General features: G+C 55.9%; 1 protein-coding gene across 2 annotated transcripts in view; it reads right to left on the minus strand.

Moving 5' to 3' along the window:
* The window catches only part of LRRN2 (leucine rich repeat neuronal 2), a 35,523-nt gene extending 18,862 nt beyond the window's left edge, over positions 1 to 16,661 (minus strand). For both annotated transcript variants that reach the window (XR_012626403.1, XM_074850340.1), the window contains exon 1: positions 16,370 to 16,661. The gene's annotated coding sequence lies outside the window, so the exon portion shown is untranslated. The remainder of the gene's footprint in view (positions 1 to 16,369) is intronic.
* Positions 16,662 to 21,516: the final 4,855 nt, after the last annotated feature.

Consider the following 21,516-nt stretch of genomic DNA (forward strand, 5'->3'; position numbering starts at 1 on the left):
GAAGCCTGATTTCTGCTACTTCCCATGTGGACTATCCAGAAATGGAGGCATCGCTAGAAGGGTTAATTCCCCCCGCCCTTCCCCTTTCCTAAAGGAGAGATTTCATGCCATGCTGAATAAATAAAATAATGTGATATTACAAAAGACTGCAGCACAGTATATTAGATACCGCAGCACTGTTGCAGGGCATCTGTCAGCACCAATCACGATGACTGATGACTTATCAAGAATGGACCTGACATTTCCAAATGAGCTGTTTTGATAGAGTTGTCATTCAAAGGGAATCTAAAATAAGATAATAATAATAATAAAAAACCCAGATAGGAACAGGAAGAGAAATGGAAAACATTTCCCACCTCTGTCCCACCTGTTTAAGGGTTCCCAGCCTGGCAGCGGGACAATTTGGCGTACGGCACTGGTGGGTCGGGAGGGATGTGCTCAGAGACTTTGCTAAGGCACAGCTGCAGCCCAAATTTCCCTTCCAGATCCAACCCGCAGCCAGGGTGCAGAGGGACAGACGGCCCCAGCACCCTCATCCGTGTGGCAAGGCAGGATGCGGCCGTCCCAGCTGCAGGCTGCCCTGCTACTGGAGTGTGGGGACACGTGCTCCCATGTCCTTTCCCTCAAATGGCTTTTAAGCTCTCCAATTTCAAAGATAATAAGGCAGCTACAAGTGAAAATAGGCAGCTGGGAAAGGCTTTGGTGTGTGTTTAACCCCACCAGGCACCGGAGGCACGGGGGAGAGCAGCCCTGCCTGACCGCACTCGGCATCTTCGGGGTGCCAGCGCTGCTCCACATCCAAACGCGTGTCAGTGGGACACCCAGCTACAACTGCTCCGAAGCTCACGGCACGGTGTCGTCCACCTGAACGCCGGAGATGTCCGTGCAGAAGTTACACACCAGACCACCGCGGTCTGTGCCACCGCTGCCACGCCTCAGCAGCTCCCGGGGCAGAGCCCGCAGCACAGGACACCGGACAGGCAGAGCCATTTGTGCTTCGTGGAGTCGCCTTTGAGGAGCGTTGCTGTGTCTCCTTGCCTTTTCCTCTAGGCACCGTGTATACACTTGAACTACTTAAATATAATATCGCAGCGTATTATTGCTCTTCGGGAGAGGAACATTTGCAAAGGATATGGAGTCCCTCTGGAAAACCTGGGGCTGTGTCGAGCTGCAGGCAGCAAGATTGCACTGGGCATCGTGGCTGGGAGCCGATGGAGCCCTGCTGCAGGCCAAGCTCTGCACACCCAGGAGTCCACAGAATCAATCCTGCGCCCACAGGTCCTCAGACCTGTGGAGGGGTGAAGGAGAGAGCTGCCCAGGGCTGGACGCGATGCCTTGCCATGGGGAGAGCCTTCTCACAGGCAATGGGGCAGCTGGAGAGCCTGGATGGGCAGCATCCCCCATGCCAGAGTCAGCCGAGCGCGGGGCAGGGCTGTGAGCCCACTCCCGGCCACCCCCTTCCCCTTGCAGCCAGCAAGAGCAGGGCCACAGGGTCCCCGGAGCACATCTGCAGCCAGTGGGCACATCCCATGGGTGGGTGCATCCCCGGGTGGGTGCTGCTGCATCCAGAGCACCCAGGAGCTGCGTGGGGGGAGGAGAGACAGCCCGCCGGCGGCTTGTCTTAGGAGGAACTGACAAAATACTGTTTTCAAAAAAACCACCGAAGCTACTCTCCGCATGACTGAGCTCTGAGCGGATCTTTATCCAGTCGTGTCGCAGAAGGAAGGAGAGGGGCTGTTTTTGGAGGAACTTTCCGATGTGTCATTATGGGTTTAAAAGGACTGTAAAAAAAGATAAACCTGACGCGGGATGTAGGCATGTGTGCACATATGTATGTGTATTAAGAGCAAAGAGAAATTCAAGAGACATTTTCAAGCAAAAACCTACAGCGCAGCGACATGCTAAGTTGTTTTTCTACATAATGCAGAACGAAATAAAGGACTTTACCTTTCCAATGCCTCCTCTGCAGCCACCTCCAGGGTATTTACACCAACCACAACAGGGAGAGGAGGGAAGAGCTCAAACATGTCATCAAGGGGCTGAGTTTGGAGCCAGACTCCTCTGAGGGTGCAGAGGGTACAGATTTACAGCCCCGAGGCTCTCAGAAATCAAACTACCGCAGGGAAGTGCTCTAAGAATAGCACAGGAAAGACACACCACTCATCCACAGCCGCTGAGCCACCAAAATCCCTCCACCGGCTGCAAAATATCTGTGATGAGCCCCATAAGACCAGAGGTTAATGAGCACAGAGTCCAACTTCTACATCTCAACCTCCCCAGCAAAGCAGCATCACTCAGCACCCCCTAAACCCACACCCCCCCAGCACCTGCCCAATTAAATAGGCAGCTCTGGGATGGCTCTAACAGGGTCCTCCTGGCCCTAACAAGGCCCCATCATTATGTGACTGCTGCCAACCCCAATGCTGGTGACGCCGAGCTGGCTGTGTCGAGGCTGGGTGGGCATCACTGCAACGCTGGTTTGGGCAGCTTAGGGGAAAATTTGTGACCCCCGGAGAGGGCAGCTGTAATGGAGCTGGAACAAGGGGGTCAGATGCTCGGGGGTGAGAGGGTGAACAGGTACCCTGCAACCCTGGCAAGGTGCAGTGGGATGTGCTTGTGCAGGGCGAGGAGGGAGCTGCCGGCTGCGGCCGAAGGGATGCTGTGCTGCAGGCAGCTGGGTCTGTGCTTACAGCCTTCCAGGAGTGATTTTAATTGTTTTTAGCTTCAGACAAGATGGGCTTTGACCTCAATTGTGCAAACAGCTAACCAAATCAGCCCTAACTCAGCCCAAGATGTCTGCAGGGCACATTAGTTGTAACTCCAGGTGAGGGCTGCGGAGCGCGTCGGGAGCACGGCTGGGGCAGGATTGCCTCCAGATCCTCCCCAGGCAGCACGAAAAAACGGGGAAGCAAATGGAGCTGGTGGCAGTGCCAGGCAGGGTCTGCCAGGCTGCCGTGCCAGCTCCCACGCTGGCCAGGGGGTGTGGGGCTTAGGCTGCAGGATGTTGCTGGGGGCATGCTGAGCTGTAGAAAGGGGGTGAGCAGGGAACAATTTCACTTGGTTTAACTGGCCCTGAAAGCCATTTCATCTTCATCGCAAGTTTGTTGCAACCCCCCTCCCTGCCCCAAACTGGAGATGGCACTTTTCCCTGAGAGATTGGCTTATGTAGCTGTCGTTTAATCTTCATCTTGCTAATACAGTTATTTCTCCTCTTCCTTTCCCCCTGCTCCCTCTCACAACTTGCTGCCTGCTGTTTTTAATAGGACAAGGCAGCAGGGCAGCTGGACGCAGCAGAGCAGCAGTGTCCCAGCGTGGGGCTCGAGGGCGTGCTGACACTCAACCTCACAGGTTCCGGATAAGCTCTGAAACCAAGTTTCTGTTCATCCAAGGGTCACAGAAAGTACGTTTTCCCTTTAAAGCAAAGCTATTACAACTCATGCTCAGGCCCTATTCCAGTCTGGGTGATTACTGCCTGCCAACGTTTCATTCCCTCTGCAGTTTTAATTGGTGCTATTAAAGAGCTGCAGTGCTTCACCCCAGAAGAGGCTCGGTCTCTCTATCAGGATGAAGGAGCCCTCTCCTTAGCGCTTGTGTTAAAATTATCAGACACTTGGGGCTGGGGAGGAGGGAAAGCTGTGCAGACTCGGCGTGTGGCAAAGCGCCTGCTCCCTGGCTCGGGAGCGTTTTGCTGTCACTTTGCCCTGCGTTAAATGATGCACAGAAGCTGCAGAGCGGGAGGGGGCCGGGGCTGGGCTTCACGGAGGTGGAGGATGTGATGTGCGAACAGATCCAGCGCCTAGGGCTGCCGTATCCCGATGACAACTCATGCGTCTGCTTCGTGCTGAGGATGGAGGAGAAGGGAGGCTGCAAGGCTCGGAAAGTAGCGGGGTGGTTATGCAAAGTTCACCAAACTCAGATGGCTTTGCTCATCGCAGCCCCACCGGGCATCACGCAACTTCCAGCCAGAGCTCCACCAGAGACTCACTTGGTATTCGAGACCCAGCAACCACCTTCTTCAATCTAAATTAAGTATTAAAGTGAAAGGCAATTCAGTGAGACCATGAATTCATTAGAAAACATAGCTAGATCCAAAAGGTGCTGCAGATGATAATGCAGCGGGGAGGAGGGGATGGGGTGGGGGCAGCAGGGTGTGGACAGAGACGTACAAGCAGCAGTGAGTTAAAATCAGAAAGGGGAAAAAAAATCAGTGCATTATTTTAGATGGAGATTAAATGACAGCCCCTGCTTCAAAGGGCAAGCGTGAGAGGCTAACAGGCTGTGACAAACCAGAACGCATGGTCACAGGCAGCCAATTCCCTTAAATAAAACTTTTATTGGCCATGATATCTGAAACCAAGCAGCCTGCAATAGGGTTTAATGGTTTTCCCCAGCCTCCCCCAGCACTCTCCATCCCGGGGAGGGTCACGGCTGTGGGCTGGGCGCTGCCTCCCCGGGGTGGCCCCACTGCAGCTGGGGATGCCAGAGGGCCCTGCGGCCGGGGGGAGGAGGAGCGAGACGGAATCACTTAGCCTTCATTAGGCCAAATTAAAATCAGAAGTGAGATGACAATTACAATTTGTGACCGGCTAATTGTTCGCCTCAGAAGCTGATCGTTGTGCAGATTGGGAAAATTAATTGCTCGCAGTCCCAGGTGGGTTTGAACCCCGCTGAAGAAGTGGAGCTCCTGCCGGCGATGCCGCCTGTTCTCCAGCCAGCCCTGGGGATGACATCCTGCAGGTGGCATTGCCGGGGGTCTCTGGCCAGGCTGCAGAGCTCCAGGGGGCTGGCAGACCCCCAAAGCCCCTCGCTGCCTCTGGCCTTATCACCTGGAGCGGAGCAGAGCACCCATGGGGCCACCCCTGTGTCACGGACCCCAGCGTCTGGCTGTACGGGATGGCAGCACTGGTCCCTGCTCCTCTATAGATGGAGGACCCATTGTCCTTGCCCTGTGGCACAGTGGACTTGCCTGCAAACCTCCCTCCTTGCCCACCCAGCCGGGGAGGGAGCTCCCTCCGGGCTGGGGTTTGTGAGCGCTGCAGCCCGGCGCTGCTCCGTCATCCAGCCAGCGCTGAGCGTGGTGTGCCAAGCCCAGCTCCCATCAATCAAACCCACCCCTTCAGAGCATCCTTCTTGATTTTTATCCCCAGGGTGCTCAGGAAAGGGTGTTGTGAACACTCGGATATAATTATAGCTTCTAATGGGGCTGCCAGAGAGGGGGAAGGTGCCAGATTTCAACGGAAACGGAGACCTCCAGCTTCTGCCTTTGCTCCGGCTCTCCCACCCTCTGGGTTTCTGGCAGGCTCCCTGGCCACGACGCTGGCTGCGTGGGAGCCAGCTCTCTGCCAGGGGCTGCAAAGCCCGGGCTCACATCAGCCCTGCGTCCTGGGGGGTGCAGGTTGGAGCGTGGCGGGGGTCTCCCGCGGGAAGGCATCCCTTGCAACGTGCAGCGGGGCCCTTCGCGATGCCCTCACCATCGGACGGACCTTCTCCCTCTCCATCTCCCCAGGTTGCTAATTAGCTGAGAGGTTCACGCGTGTCTCTCTGGTAGCGGGGGACAGCTCGGTCTGATTTCCCTTCCGTGTTACCACCATCACAGGCAGGGTGAGCAGCAGGCAGCCTGGCGTCTCTGCAAGCCCGGTGCCACCCCGGCACGATCGGCACCGCAAGTCTAAAGCATCTCCCACAGACTGCAGCTCCTCTCCCTGCAAAGAGGCTCCGCGCTGGGTCCCCATAAGCTGCGGGGGGGGGGTGTCCTTTCCCCCACGCAGCTTCGAGACTGTCGGCACAGAGCGAGGAGCGCGGCGGCTGCCAGGGGCTGACAGCAGCCGGGCACTGGGATGTGATAACTCCTGTGGCTGTACACGCCTGTTGAGCTGCAACAACATGACAGCAATAGTAGCTCATAATCCGCACAAGCGTGTGGTTGTGCCTTGCAGCAGTGTGTGTGCCGGAGAGACAGGTGCATGCCAGGAAATTATGATATATATTTCCGTGACATACCATTTCCCTCTGTTGTACATTGCAGATACAGGGGAAGACCCCACAGAGCGCTACGGTGGGAGGAAACGCCGCCAGCCCGTGGGGAAGAATGGCTCCTTGCTAACCACTTGGGACAAGATTTTCAAAGGGTTCATCTCCCCTGCACCTGCCTAAATGTTGCAGACAGCTCTGAAGCTCTGGACACTGAGTCCTTTTGAAAAATCAAGGCAGTACTGCACAGGAGCTGGGAGTGAGGAGGGATGCTCATATCTCTTCCATTTATTTCTTCATCTCTCTAATCAAACAAACAAGTAGCATGCCTAGAGCTGCAGCGGGCAGGCAGAGGCTGTTTGAACCTTCCTCTCCAGAGATGTGAAAGCCCAGAGGAAAGTGTCCCTCTCTCTGTGTTGCTCCTAACTGCTTGGACACCCCAGGGGCTCCATCCCATCCAGCACAAAGGCTTGGTCCCCATCCCAGCCCGTGGGCATCTCAGGCTCCAAACCCGCAGCGCGATGCCCAGGGTAACCTGGCAGCAACACGGCAGACGCTGCCTGTGCTGCATCAGCCCCGGTGACCTTCCCAAGCAGATCGGCTTGAAAACAGGAACGATCGATTCCCCTCGGCACAGCCAGGGGCTGGGGTGGGGGCGGTTGGCCATTAAGGCTGGCTCATTTGTAGAGCAGCCCCCCCCAAACGTCCCCCCTTCCTCTACCCACTCCAAGGCCAGCAGCAGCAGCCTTTCAGCAGGGATGCTTCGGGCAATGTTCAAGGCTTTCTAGCTCTGCTACCCACGTGGTGCTCTGCAAACAGGCCGTGAGGCCAATCTGAGCTACAGGCTCCGAGGGGGCCAGAGACCAGGGGGGTTGCTTGGGGAGGTCATGTCCATGTCTGTCTTTTGGGCCAAAAAATACCGATTCCTGGAATAAGGCATCGACTCGCAGTGAGACAGTGAAAACACCGGTGAAGGTGTGGGATTGGGTGCAGACCGGGGGTGCCTGGTGCCCGTGCAGCAGCCAGGGGCTGCTCCAGCCTGTCCCTCCGGGATATTTTAGGAAGAAATGTTCTGCTACTGTGGTGTTTTGATGTTAGTCCCTTCAGAGGGATAAATCGTGGCTCTTTAAACTTTCTTCAGCCGGGGAGGGGTGTGCAGGGAGGAACGGGTTATTAAATAAAGTTTAAAAAAGGAAAGAATTCCTGAGTGTAATTAAAATCTAAACCATGATGGGATGTCTCCTGTTATTTCTCTAGAGGTGTCTGTTGTTGGAAACAATATTTCTTCAGCTAAGCTATTTGCTGCAGGCAGGGAATGTTGCACAGACGGTACCAAGAGAAGAGGCGAGGGCCGGGGAACCAGGGATCTTGCTTGGCCATCATTGAACTGGGGGCTCAGCTGGTCCCTTGCCATCCCCATTTTATTTGTCTCTTCATTCATGGATTGAACTGCTCTTCCAGGAGCGAAGGGAGCCGGGAGCTCACAGGTCGAGCTGGGCACCCACCCTGGCTGGGGCAGGGGCACGGGCAGGGGTCAAACCGATGGGCAGTGGAACGGGGTCATGTCAGGCACGCAAAGCAGGGTGAGAGCAGCCCTGCTCCCTTTGATCTTCAGCAGAAGAAAGGTCGGGATGGCAACGCGGCTGCTTGTAAGTGCCGTGAAATCAGGCTAATTTCTAATTACGGGGAAGTCTCTCCCTGTTATCTTGCTGGCACATTCTGGCCTCAATGCGCCATGTGGCTGAGATAAAGGGCTGGAGTTACAAAGCTCCTCCTGAGGGCTTGATGACCCCACAGAGTGACAGAAAAGAGCATCTCAGCAGTGTCTGCGGGGATGCAAGATGCTCCCGGAGGGGCCGAGCCTGCTCTGTGGAGGCCTGGACCACAGATCACATCCCGATGAGCTGCTGCTCTATGCCCCTGGAGGTGCCATAAGGACGTGAGGTCCTACCAAACCCCTCTGGGCTGGCAGTTGGTCCCTCCGCGGGGACCTCTGCTGCGTTCAGTGGCCAGGCTCGGTGGCCGCAGGACAGGGCAAGGAGGAGAGAAGCTCCAGCAATCAAAAGCAAGGACAAGAGCAGATCCAGGCTGGTGATGACCCATCAAGCAAGGGGAACAACCCCCTGCCCCTGTGCTGCAACAGCTTGTCACTGACCCTAAAAGCCCCCACGTCTTCCCAGTGATTTTATCGGAGCTTCAGTGCACGCAGATTCCCGCTCAGGGTTAAACATTTCAGCCAGTAATTCAGTAATTGCAAACCCAATGTTTCAGCAGCTTATTAGGACATGACAGCCAGAAAGAGCACAGCGGTGACATTAAAGGGTTGGACGTGAAGCTGTTCCTGGCCATGCTGGTCACTTTGTCCCCCCAGTCTCTGCTTACCCTCTATGCTGCTTCCCCTGTGCAGCACACAGGGCAGCTTCTCTGCAGGAAAACACCAAGGTGGGTGGCTTGTGGCTCTGAAGGAATTAAGGCAGAAAAGCTCAGAGCCACACACTCACCTGCTGAGAACCTGCACTGCTCTCAGCGCCCAAGTACAGGTTCAGCAGCCAGGTGAGGGCAAAAACACTCCCTGAATCTCTGAGAAAGCCTCCAAATATTACAAAGCCGGCCCTGGCCGTGCCCACGTCCAAGCCAGGCTTTCAGCCAGAGAGAGCCAGGCAGCCCTGCCCAGGGCATCGCTCCAGCCTCACAAACTGCTCAGTGATGTTCATGAGCAGCTAAGAAGTATTTAATCCACCAGAATAAATCTGAGCGAGGTATTACTTTTGGTATTAAACATGGATTTAAAAAAGAGTGATTTGATTTTCTCTCTGTGCTGAATTCCACCGAGGAAAAGCTTGGGTGTCCTACCAGCACGACTGGAAATACAACAGTGAAGTCGCATCTCAGACCCCATCAAACCCTGCACCACTCTGGGGGTTTGCACAGCGTGGGACCCCTCTTGCTTCTCGGGGCGTTGTTGTTCTCCGCTCCAGCTGGCTCCTGCCCAGGAAGAGCCATTCCTCTGCAAACCCCGTGGCCCTCCCAGCCTCCTCTCAGCCTCGCTGGGGAAAAAAACAAGCTGTGATTTAGCACCTGCCCCTTGCAAAGGGCTGGCTGGTGGCTCCGGTCTCTGCCGCTCCCTGGGAAGCACCGAGGATGCTGTGCCTGGAGCAGGGGGTAGCACCAAGGCAGCCCCCCCAGCCTGACCCGAGCTCCAGCACCACATGGGATGCGCCTGCTCTTAGGGGCTGTGGGGAGACGAGTCAACCTCTGGCAGCCAAAAAAGCTGTAGATTAGTGAAAATGCCAATAAGTCATTAGGAATCATGAGAAAAAATGTACGGTTGCCATAGCAACTGCCAGGCACGGCTTTGGGGCTGCTTCACCCCCTCCTTGGGCGTGGAGCAGCTCAGTGGGGATGGAGGCAAAGCCACTGCACTGCCCTGCCCGTGGCCAAACCTCGGGGCACTCACTGACTGATAAATGTCCCTCCCCAAACCAAAGGGGATGGAATAACCCTTCACGGGTGAGGAATTGTGCTTATTCTTGGCAAAACCCACTTCTAGTTTAGTTTAAATAAAACCATCTAACTGACCGCTGGGAGCCTGGGGGCAGAGGAGGGGAGACGGGAATTACTAGAGGAGAGGGAATCAGCCCGTAGGAGTGAGACTGTGATGAGCCGGGGCGACGCGGCCGCTGGCATTACTGAGTTTGGAGGATGCTGGGCTGGAGCCGGAGGCTTTTCAGTGACCCTGAAGTCCCACGTGTCCTGGAGGGGCTGCAGGAAAGAAGAGCATTAAGGATCCAAGGTGCATCCCAGCTGCTCCTTCGTTCATCCCCCTCGTGCTAATTGCAAAACCCCCAGTTTCCAGGGCTGCTGTGCTACAAGAAAACCCAGTTCCTGTCATCGCACCAAGCACGCCACGAGGGCTGGCTGTCACCCGATGAAACAAGGCTCCCCGCCATCGCTGAGCCACCGCATCGCCCGGTGCGAGTCCCCCGAGCGCGGGCAGAGCGTGAGAAGTTGCTGCTCTCCCATCATCTCCAGGAATTACAGCCCTCGGTGGCCCCACGCGCGTCCCCCCCTCCCCGCGCTGCAGCTGCACATGGCTGGCGGAAATGTCACCCACTTTGTCTTTAATTCACAAACATCATCTCCCCTGCGGGATCTTTTTTTTTTTTTTTTTCCGGTTTATTCACAGAATTAGATCTCTTCTGAGTTTCCATGAGTGGCTCATCTCCTCTTAGTCATCCTGGGCTGCTGTGGAGATAGGGGAGCTGCACCACGGGGCAATCCCGCAGCAGCATGGGGTGGGGGGGGGCAATGCCTGCCTGTCCCCCAGCACAGCGGGGCCACCCCCTGCCTTCACTCAGTGCGAAAGGAGGATTCAGCCCCGTGGAGGCAGGAGCCACATCAACCCTCTCCGCTGCCTCTGGCTGGAAAAATCCCCCCCCACTGTGGTTTATAAACTCACTCAGCTCTGCAACTCTATTATTTACAGGCACTGCCCAAGGAGAGCGTCTGCACCAAGGACACCAGGAAAAATAAGATGGCACCAAGCTTTAGGCAGGGTGGACAGAGATGCACCCAGCTCTGCCCGGCAGCAGCCCCCGCCGCAGCGGGGCCGGGGTCCGGCCGCCCCGGCTGAGCGGGACCGGGATGTCGTGTGCTGCTCCGCGAGGCCGTGGTGCATCACCCCTTCCCAGCACACCCACGATTTCCCCAGAAAAAATGACTCGCTGCTCTCCTCCCTTCATCCCCACTCCGCACCCTTAAAAATATAAACCGAAGCAAAACGCCACATCAGGCTGCTCCGCTGCTCGGTGCGAGCCCCCGGCTCCCTGCGGCCCCCGCGCTGCAGAGCTGCAGCACTCCTGCCGCTGCCAGCCTGCCAGCAGAGATTTCGGCATGAGGGATGGCTTTCAGATGTAAACAGCCCTGTTCATTTAACTTCCCTTAAAACCTGAGCAAAACGGGGAAAAATGCAGGTGCGTGCCAAGCCAGGGAGGACAACCGTGGCCAAGGAAGGGGGGACAAAGGGGTACGTCTGCGGCTTCCCAGGAGGGTTTAACCAACAAAGAAGGAGTCAACAAAATATTAAAAAGCCATAAAGCTAGCTGGAGAGTGTCACTGAAATCCCTTTTGTCTTATTTAACAATAGCTTCATGAAAAGGAAAGAACAAGCGATTTCAGAGCGGAGCAGGACTCGGGTGCAGGTGATAGACGGGCGTCAAGGCAGCCCCCAAACCCAGCAGCATCGCGATGGAGCCGACCTGGTCCTGCTCCTTGGTCCTTCCGAAGGCTCGATGCAGGGATAAATCCTGCTGCTCATCGGGAACTAGAGGACTCGTCGACTGCATGAGATGCTGGAGAGTTGGAGCTGCACAGCGCTGCACAGAGCCAGCCCTCCGCCAGCGCGGGCTTTGGGACAGCCCGCCCGGCTCCATCGCTGGCTTTGAGCAGCAGCGGCAGCACGTAGGAGTCGGGAAAAGTGACTCAGAAAGAGGATTCGGCAGAATTTTCCATGGGAATAAAAGCCTTTGCTGAAAAACGCAGCTTCTGATCAACCGCAGCAATTTGCAAATTCGGATCAAATGCTGCAGACCCTTTTTGGGCCAACGTGTCTAAAGTCTAAATGGGCTTTTCAAGTCAAGCGAGAGGCTTTGATTATGCGTTGCTGAACAGGGGTTTGAACAACCAAACCATTGAATTAAATTTAATAATCATACTAGGAACAAGTGACAGACACCCAATTGAAATGCTTATTCCAGCACAAAATGAAATGGTTCATTTTTTAATGTTTCACAAAGAGGAAAAAAATTTTTTTCCTTTTCAGATGACCAGTTACTTGCATTTCTTCTTCTTCTTTTTTTTTTTTTTTTTTTTTCCCTTCTATATTTCCAGGCTGTTGAACTCTACCCACACGGTCCTGCTGGGACAGAGGACAGAGCAGGGAGAGGAGCTTCCCTGGGCTCTGGGGGTTTCTTCCCCCAAACGAGAGAGCTGGAGTTAGTTCATCTCTGCCTTTGGGAAAGGCTGGTTAAAATGCAAAACCCCTTTTATGCTGATTACAAATTCCTCACTGATGAAGGCTTTTAAATTCAAAGCAAGCGTTATTAAGTCTCACAGAAGCACAGTGGCCTGTCTTCATGCAAAACAATTTTCTCAGCTTGAACCTGAAAACAGACTCGACTCAGCTTTGGCCAACAGGAAGGACAAAGCTGCTCACACTCCGACCTCACACGCCAAATTTAATCTTGGAGTGATTTTTTTATGACTGGTTATAAATGCCACAAAATATGGTTTTATAATAGTGCCTGGGATAGGCTTTTAGAGCCGAAAGGTAGCTCTGGAGTCTGGATAGGGTCAGGAGATATCAGAGCATTTATAAACTGCTGGAGGGGGAAGCTGGCATTAATTCTGACTAGAGTTGGTGAATAATTTATCACAAGTAATTTATTGACTAAGTTTGTCTCTTTTCCCTGTCTGGGTGAAAAGCACCCCAGTGCAGAGAGCCAGCACAAGACTTAGGCACCACTTAAGTCCCAATTAAGCCCTTTGTGAATTGTCTGGGAACGGATCCCAATTTTCCCATATTTATTTGTTATTCAGAATTACACGCCAAACAGAGCCGACACATAATTCCTGCTCTGCAGCGTGTTTGCAAACAGTTCCCAGGGAGCACCCACTGCGAGGACTCCAGCCGTTTTGAGGGGGCACGGGGGTTACTCAGGCCCCCATCCCTCCCTGACTGGGATGGTGTCATTTGTGGGACCCCATTTCCCACATCAAGGATCCCCAAGCGCTCACCACCGGCGGGGCTGTGGAGGGGGGGAAGGCAAGGGGTGCTGGGGCTGTCATCCTCCTGCTCTGAGGTGCGACCAGAGCAATTTTCTCAGCCACTTATTGCCTTCCTAAAACCCACCCATTGGAACAGCCTTTTACAAAACCCGCTATAAATATATTTATCACAAAATACTCTCTGCCGTCAAGAACCGCTAAACCTGCACATATATTTCACCGCCTATGAGCTGGCTGATGTCCTGGAACGGTGTCGGGCATCTCAGCAGCTGCCCTGGTCTAGCACAGGAGGGATGCTGGAAGGGACACGCGTGGGGACCGGTGCGCAGGGGTCCAGGGTAGCCAGGGCATGGCCGTGGGCTGGCACAGCAGGAGGGCAGGGGGGGATGTCCTGGGCTCCATGAGGAGCTCATGACTCAACAGCATCAATGACCAAACCCTAAACTCAAACCCAAAGTCCCAGCGCAGAGCCTCATCGACAGAGACCATCTCCCTTCTTACGGAGAAGTTTTAAACTCATCTAATTTTCATGTTTTTCCTGATGCCCTCCCAGCAAGCAGCAGGCAGCACTCTGCGCTCGGCAGCAGCTATAATTCTCCTTCTCGTGGTTTTCCCCAGCCGGGGCCGGGCAGAGCTGCAGCTTTCGATGCAGAGCACAGGAGAGGGCATTTCCCCTGAGAACAACAATCCCATTTCCAGGAGGAGAACCAAAGTCACGGGTACCTCCCACGCATGCCCAGCCAAGGAAGAGCAACCATCAGTCAGTGCTGAGAGCCTCGCACCTTGTCTTCGGTAGAGGGCAGGGAAACAGCCCCTTGGCATGTTTTCCAGCAAAAAGGATGTGAGAGGAAGAAGGGAGGGTGGTGGCGAGTTTCTGAGTGCAAGGAGGGGATCACACGAGCCCTGGGCTGGCATCTCTGCTCTTTAGGTAATCAGCCCCATGCCAGCAGGAATGCCACCCCATGGGTAGCTTTTAGGATAGAAGGGAAGTGACCAGGGTCTACCTTGAAGGTGATTTAGGAGATATATCATCTGCTGGGAATAAAGAAAGGGAAAGAGCCTTGTGTTCAGGCTTCCCTGCATTTGGAGAGGTGCCGGTAGCATGATGAAGTTCCCAGCCTTTTGGGTGCCCACCTGCGATGACCTTTGGACCCTCCTAGCATCCTCCATCCCTGTCCTAGCCAGGAAATTTAGGATCACACCCCTAAATGGCAGCGATCAGCTACAGTGAGGAGTGAGCCAGCACGGCTCTTTGAAGCCGAAGGAGCCACGTCTGGTTAGAGCAGCCCAAGCTCTGCTCCGCGCTGGGAATCGGAGCCTCCACGGCACCTCCTCTGAAGCGCAGAGAGCAGAAAGGCTGCCCCAGCTCCCCGAGGAGGTAATTATGCAGCTTAATATACAATGCTGTGGGGAAAGTAATTTCCTGGTGCTCCGATATCCCTAGTGAGGTGGGATGGGTTTGGTCGGGGTCTAGCCCACCCCCCAGCCCCCTGCACCAGAGGCACTTTGTGGGCTCTGCGATGGGTGTTGGCACAGCTCAGCCCCGGCAGCTGATGCCGAGCTCCTTGTTTTACACCGCAGAAAAGGTCCCACCCAAAGGAAGGGGTTTAAAATGGCTGAGGAGCAGAAGCTCGTCCCCAGATTTGGCCCTCAGCCCTGCTCTGCACAGCCACTTACGCCAGCACCAACCGGGTGCCAAGCCAGCCCCCGCTGCCCCCGGAGAGGTGCTGGGGTAGCAGCACTCAGCCCTGGCTCTGCGGGGGGAAAAGGAAAGCCAGGATTGCTGGGATGAGCTGTGTCCCTAGCAAAGAGGCTGGGCCAGCAGGACCAGGGTCCTCTGCCACGGGGAGTCAGGACAGGAGCTGGATGAGGGTGTCCCATGTCCCAGGTGTGAACGCTGGGGACCGCTGGAGGTGGTGGAGAGGAGAAACCCCATGGCAGGGAGCAGTCAGCGCTCTGGGAAACTTGCACTGACCCACATGGCATCACCCCACGGCAGCACCACGCTCAGTCTTGGAGACAGAAATGAGACCTTTGCTTCCCAGCCCTGCTACGAGCCCTGCCTACACCCCGGCTGTGGGATCAGCGCTGCTCATCCCCAAAGCAAAGGCAGGGGCTGGGTCCTGGCTCAGCACCGGCACAGCAACACGAGGGGGGTGAGACAGGCAGCACCCGTGTGTTGCTTCTGAGCCCCCAGCCCATGGTTTGAGGAACCAGATCCTCACGGCCAGAGGTGATGGCAGCACCTGCCTGCAACTTCCAGCAAAAGCCTCACTGGAAACTGCTCCAAGGGTCCCTTTCCCACCCCGCAGTGCCCAGCATCCTCTCCTCCTCTCCGGGGTCCCAGTGCCAGGCTGAGACAAGCCCTGGGGGGCAAAGGTCTTCTCCCTCTGTTCACTCTGGGAAAGAGGGACAATGCTGAGATGTCTCAAATCCCTTTCTTTAGGCTCTGGCAGAAAGCAAGAGGAGGTGGAGAGGGCCCAGCGCCTGTCTGAGCTTCGAGGAGGGGCGAGGACAGCCAATGTCTCAGCTGCAGCCATGGGGTCCCTCCCAACCCCCAGCACCCTTCCCGAACTGGGTCAGCACTGGTGGGTGCAAGGGTCCCTGCAGTGGGTCCCTCCCTGCACACAGACCCCCGGGACCCCCGTCCCCGTCCCTCCCCGTGCTGGCAGGGCACAGCCACGCACCCACAGCCGCAGGAGGGGACGGCGGCTTTGCACAGAGGTACCAGCACGGAGATTGCGGGTGGGTGCGTGTCCTGTGTAGCTGCGTCGGGGAGGCGCATGCATCGAGGAGCGGGGTTAGGAAGGGTGGAGGTAAACATAGAACTGGCACAGAAATCGTCAAAATGACACCATGGACCCAGGGCTCAGGGCAGCTGCTCCCAGGGTTTGCTTTGCCATCACCTTTTGCCACCCCCCCACCCCGCAGCCTGTCCTCTCCCTTGGATGGGCTGAGCCTGGTGCCGGTGGGCGAAGGTGGTTTGGAAATGAGGGAGGGAGACCAAAGGACCAGGCTGGTTAATTTAACACAGTCTCTTTTCTACACTTAACTTCACTCCTTTGACATTTTCCAGAGCTCAGGCACGGCGGGGTTAATGCATTGAACCCGCTGCTCCTGGCTGGGTCGCATCCTGCCAGCATCTCTGGGCAAGGCTGGATTTCGGTCTCAGCAGCACCATCCCCAGCACATCGCCACGGGGTTCACCACGGTTACCCCACGTTCCCATCGGTGCCTGGGTGAGGATCGACTCGATCCCAGAGGAGTTTCCAGGACCGGGAATCCAGCTCCCACCATCGGTGTGGAGGGAAAACCTCCTTTCCCTCAGCTGCCTCACGCACCCCTTGCCCCCTCCTAGATCACGCACCAGCCAGGCGCCGATGCTGTGTGCATTTCCTATTTTCACCCGCTTTTCTTTCTTTTCTTTTCAAATACACCCTTTTTCCTCCATGCCAGAGATCAATGAAAGCAAAGCTCTGGAAGGAAAGGGAAAAAAAAACCCAAACAAACTGCCAAGCAGCCAGCTCTGTGTTGCAGAACCCCCAGGCACAGGAGCCCCCCCAAAGTCACAACCGACCGACAATACGGTTAACGGGGCTGGAGCCCAACTTACCCTTGGACTCTCCTCCCGTCTCCCAGCGTTGCTGTCATCCGCCTGCCTGCTCCCCGCCACAGCTGCCTGCACATCTGGCTCGGGCAGAGCCCCCGTCGGCAGACAAAGGGCCGGGGTTGCGTTGGACCTGCCAAAGCTGGGGGGGGGGGGTGTCCGTCCTTGTCCCTTTGGGGGTGAGGGGGACAGGGACAGCAGGCCACCCCCTGCCACGCTGTCCCCACGCTCGCCCTCAGCGCTCAGTCTGGAGGCAGCGGGGAGAGACCTTCATCCTTCCCTCGCACGGCTCCTTTGCAGCCGCACACTCGCAGCTCCCCGCTGCCTGCAAACGCTCCCCCCTCCTCCTCCTCCTCCTCCTCCTCCTCCTCCTCTCTTCTCCCCTCCCTTTCCCAGTCCTCCTCCTCACTCGAGTCTTGTCTCCACAACGTGCCACCCACCTGAATCAGCTCCTGCCGGCTGCGCGCTTAACTCCTGCGGCTCTAGCGAGCGCCTGGGGGGCCAGAACCCGCAGCCCCTTGGGGTGACGCTCTCGAGGACCAGATAGAAAAAGCTCCTGCAAAGGCTGAGCTGGCTGCTTGCACCCCTCGGCATCTGCAGCGCATCCTGCTCCCACTGCAGCTGAGTCTGTTGCAGCACTGGGGTCCCCTCCCCACGGGCTGGGGTCACCGAGCCCAGGGGGGGGTTTCTCCACGGCGCTGCGTGACTCCACTTTAGGAGGGAAGCAGGAGATTCAATGAGGTGGACTTGTGGCCCAAACCCCCCTCTCCTCACTGGCACCCAAAGGGCTTTATTTGCCTTTGGAAAGATCTGGCTGCGTGTGGTGCTGGGCCCCACCCCATCCCAGTGTGCCCAGTGTGGCACCGGAGATGCCCCACGGGGTTTCGCAGCACCTTCCCCTGCCCCTCCAGCGGAGCGGTGGCTGAGTCCCCAAGCAGGACATGCTGCTGGTGGCTCATCTCCTCTGGAAGGGGATGCTCAGAGACCCTTAACCTTGGAAAACACTGCGGAGAAGCTGCCTTCTGCTTTGCTGCGTCTCAGATGGAGAGATCTGGGGTCCTGTCACCCACCTTAAGAGGGGAGGGATGGAGACCGCGTCCACCATCGCATCCCACGCGGTGCCGGGAGAAGTGTCTCGGGCAGACACAGATGTGGGGCTCTGACAAAGGCAGGACTGGGGGCGGGGGTGCAGCACAGCAACCCCAGCTTTTGTCTGCTTCCCAGCAGTCGCTCCCCAGAAATGCTTTTTCCAGCCCCATCCGGCAGCTGTCAGAGCCCTGCAGATGCCCCACACCCCAGGAGTGACAGTGGCCATTGAATCCCCATTTCACGCTCAGGAGCGTGAGCCGAGCTGGGGGTCTGGCTCATTCCCAAAGCGTTTGCCTGGGGAGGTGGGCTGGGCCGCAGGGATGGAGAACAGACGCGCACACACGTGAGAGAGCCAGAGAGGCAGAAGAGGAGAGATTAGAGTGACCTGATTTAATTGGCAGGACTTCAATAACATAAAATCCCTGCCCATGTGCCCAGACCAAATGGGTGATGTTCTGGCATGTTGGCCCCCATTCAGCAAAGCATTTATGCAGATACTTAATGGGAACACATGCTTAATGTTAGCCTCACTTAAATGCTTTGCGGCATAAACTGAGAGTCAAAGAGGGGTCTCAGCTGGAAGGTCCCCTCACAGCTTTCGGATAGCAAGGGGTGAAACATGAGGCTTTATCCAAGTACTGGGGCACACAGGGCCGCGCCTCTTCATTTTGCAAAAACCCCATAAGCATCCCATGAAAGCCACTTCTCTCATGAGATTATGGAGCTCCCAGTCAGCTGGAGAAGCCCTTCCAGATGGTCTTTGTGCCCATGCCCACGTCCTGCTGCTGCTGCCAGGACCGTGGGTACTTAGAGGGAACAGGGGCTGGGATTGCTTCTGGTTTTCAACCCCTCCCTGCGCTGTGGGGCTGGCAGGGCCAGCGCCTCGCACCCTCCCCTCCCGCTGAACTCACGGCACAGGGGCCGAGCAGGCAGCTGGCCACACCAACCGCTGCAAACCCTCCAGTGCCCATCCCCAGAGCTGCATCCTTGTGTGCCTGTGACAGCAGATCGCTGCGAGCAAGAGCGAAGAGCTGCCTTGCACCTTCCATGGTGCAGGAGGCATCTCAAGCCCACCCCAGGCTGCTGCAGGGAGCAGTTGGCCGCTCCCGAGGGCACACGTAATCACTCCGTACTTGATGGTGGCTCTTGACCTGTCTGCCCCAGAGCTCAATCTCGTGGCTCAGCCACGTGATGCTGCCAGAGGGATGGCTTCAGCTCCGCGAGGAACAGGGAAAGCTTTGCCTGCCCTGGCCACGTGGCCGTGGATGCTCCTGCACTGGGCTGGGTCCCTCTGCAACACCCTGCAGCTCCTGGGGATTGGTTTCAGGGCACCCATTGCCCCTAAACATGGACCTGGAGGAGATGGGGCAGCAGCAGCTCCCCCCTCAGCTGCCAGAGCACCATCGATCGGAGCAGCCGGCGCTGCAGAGACCTTGCTCGGGGCTGGACCGACAAGCAAACTCCATAGAAACAGCTGAACCCTGATGAACTGCACAGGGCTTTCAGCCAAGGCCTGGTGGCAGCTTGTACAGCACCGTTAAGCCCAGGTCATTTAATCACTTCTCATTCCAACTATGGGGGGTTCAAAGGTGCTTGTTTGGTCTTAAGACTAATTAAGTTTCTCCTCCTCTGCCACAGACTCCCTGTGTGGCCTCAGGCAAGTCCCTTACTCCATGACCCCTTTCCCGTTTGCATGATGGGGACACTAGTGTCACCTCATTCCTGGTGACATGGGACACTTACTGCCTCACAGATGCTGGCCCACGTTGGCGGTGTTCCCCCGCACGCTTTAGGTGCAGGAGGAGAAGTGTTTCTGTAAATACATTTCCAGTCAGCCTGAGCTGCCTCCATGGCAAGCGAGGGAAGGAGATGGAGACAGGCATTTCCCCTGCTCCAGACAAGGCGGCACGCTGCCGGGGAGGGAGAAGCTGGCCCCGGGTGGCCTGGAGCCCTCTCTGTCTAACACCTTGCTCGTAAACAGGCTCCTCCCGTGTGCTAAGCCAGCCTGCTGCAGATGATGACTAATGCATGTCACTCTCGAGATGCTATCTTCAGGCAGATGAGTACAGCCTGATCCAGGTTTTAATTGTGTGGGATTTTAGCCGAGATGGCACTAATTTATTTTCTCTGCTGCTTCAGCAGTTCTCATGCCTCTTCTGCACTTGAAGTCACCTGGAACATATTCCCCTGGTGCAAGGGGTTAAAAACTTTTCTTGCTGGAGAAGCAGCTTGCAGTCTCAGGATGATTTTTTACCTACAGCCAGTTACACATGTAGGGTTGTAAGGAGCTTCACATTCCCCTCCTTATCCCTTAAGACACAACATCAGCTCCTTGGGGAGCAGCTCTAAGGCAGTCTTCCGGAGTAGCAGTAGATTTGGAGGGCTAAGCTTGGGCAAGCCACGCTCAGCCAAGCCTTAGCTCCAACAGACCTGGATGAAGAAGGGCACTGGTGCCTCTGTGAGATTTTCCATCCGCAGCATCTCCTGGGGCCAAAGGCAGGATCCAGGCTGTGCTGGGGCCAGGCAGATCCTACACCCGCTTGGGAACACCCTGGGGGCAGGAGGTGATGCCCCCAGTCCCTGGTGCACGATGGCAGCGTTGCTTTAGGCAGGATCCATTCCCAGCAGCGGTTTTCTCCTCTCCTTCCTCCCAGGCATCAGTTGAGCCAAGCCTGACTCTGGTACCTCCCGGCGGGGATGGGAGCTGCTGGACAAGAAGTACCAACACCTCCTGGAGACTCATGTCAGCATTATTCATATATGGGAATTGTTTTTGGAGTCACGGTTATTATTATTCTTTAATGATTTGAGGATGTAACAGCAGCTCCCTCAGGCAGTATGATGGAGACATAAACCCCAGAGGTGTTTGGAGAAGCCGCTCGTAGCCGTTTCTCTGCGGCCCAGAAGGAGACACCCCTTCCCCTCCCACATCTCCCCTGGGCAGAATAAACCAAATCACGTCCCAGCAGCAGGCAGTAAGTTATTGCAGGCCTATTGCCGGTGCAGGACAAGCCGTAACTCAGGCGGGCTCCGGCTGCTCCTGAGTTATGGCATCTGTGCCGCCCGTGGCAGGGCAGCTATACGTTACCCTCAGCACCCAGGGCTCTCCCGTTGTGCATCCTGGAAGCGGGGATCAGTAAGCCTCTTCCTTCGGCAGCAATGTCAAGAAAAACCAGCTGGGTAAAACACAAACCAGCTAGCACAGCCCCAGAGCTTCCCTGATCTGCCTTAGAAAAAGAGATTTTCAAGGATCTACTATGTGTTTTCCTCCTACTCCCTCTTTCCCTCTCTCTGCTGCAAAGGTAAACACCGACCTCGCTTACCCCGTGTTTCCTCCAGCCTTGATCCGGATCCGTGACTCCTCCGCGGAGCAGCGCAGAGCCCGGGGGCTGCGGCTGCAAACCCGGGGAGAGGTTTTGCACAGCGTGGGGGCCCGGAGCTGGCTGTGACACAGGCTTTGCACCTAGGACGAACGTTTGAATAATTGCTATTTTGGAGGAGTAACGTATATTCAGAGTTTAGGAGGCAGGAGTCTTGGGGAGGCTTCGTATCGTCTGAAGCTGTCATGTACTGACTCGGAGCTTTTTCAGGGTTATCAGTAAATCCTCACTTCTGCTGTAGGTATCAGGCACCGTTAGCATGCTATTATTATTATGTTCATAATCATATTTTTATATATTTTTATAGTGTCTTTTAGTACTTGTTTTGGGATAATTTCCAAATCCCTCAAGATCAGCCCGCGCATATGAAACGCTGCCCAGAGACACTCCCTGTCCCCTCCCGAAAAGGGGGAGCAAAGCTGCAGCAGGGCGAGGTGACAAGCCCAAGCCCATGGAAGCAATCGGTGTTGGGGTGCTGGCTCTGGGGTACAGCAAAGCCCTGCACTGCTCAGCCATGGCCACCAGCCCGAGCTTGCACTAGAGTGAGGGAAATGAGGCACCGCGAGGCTAAGGGCCAGATCAATAAATACATTTAAGCATCCACCTCTGAGCCCCCATTGATTTCAGTATCTAAATACATTTGGAGCGCTGGGTCTATACAGCCAAGCCAAGGTCACACCAGAA

The sequence above is a fragment of the Strix aluco genome, chromosome 25, assembly GCF_031877795.1.
Source record: "Strix aluco isolate bStrAlu1 chromosome 25, bStrAlu1.hap1, whole genome shotgun sequence".
Lineage (NCBI taxonomy): Eukaryota > Metazoa > Chordata > Aves > Strigiformes > Strigidae > Strix > Strix aluco.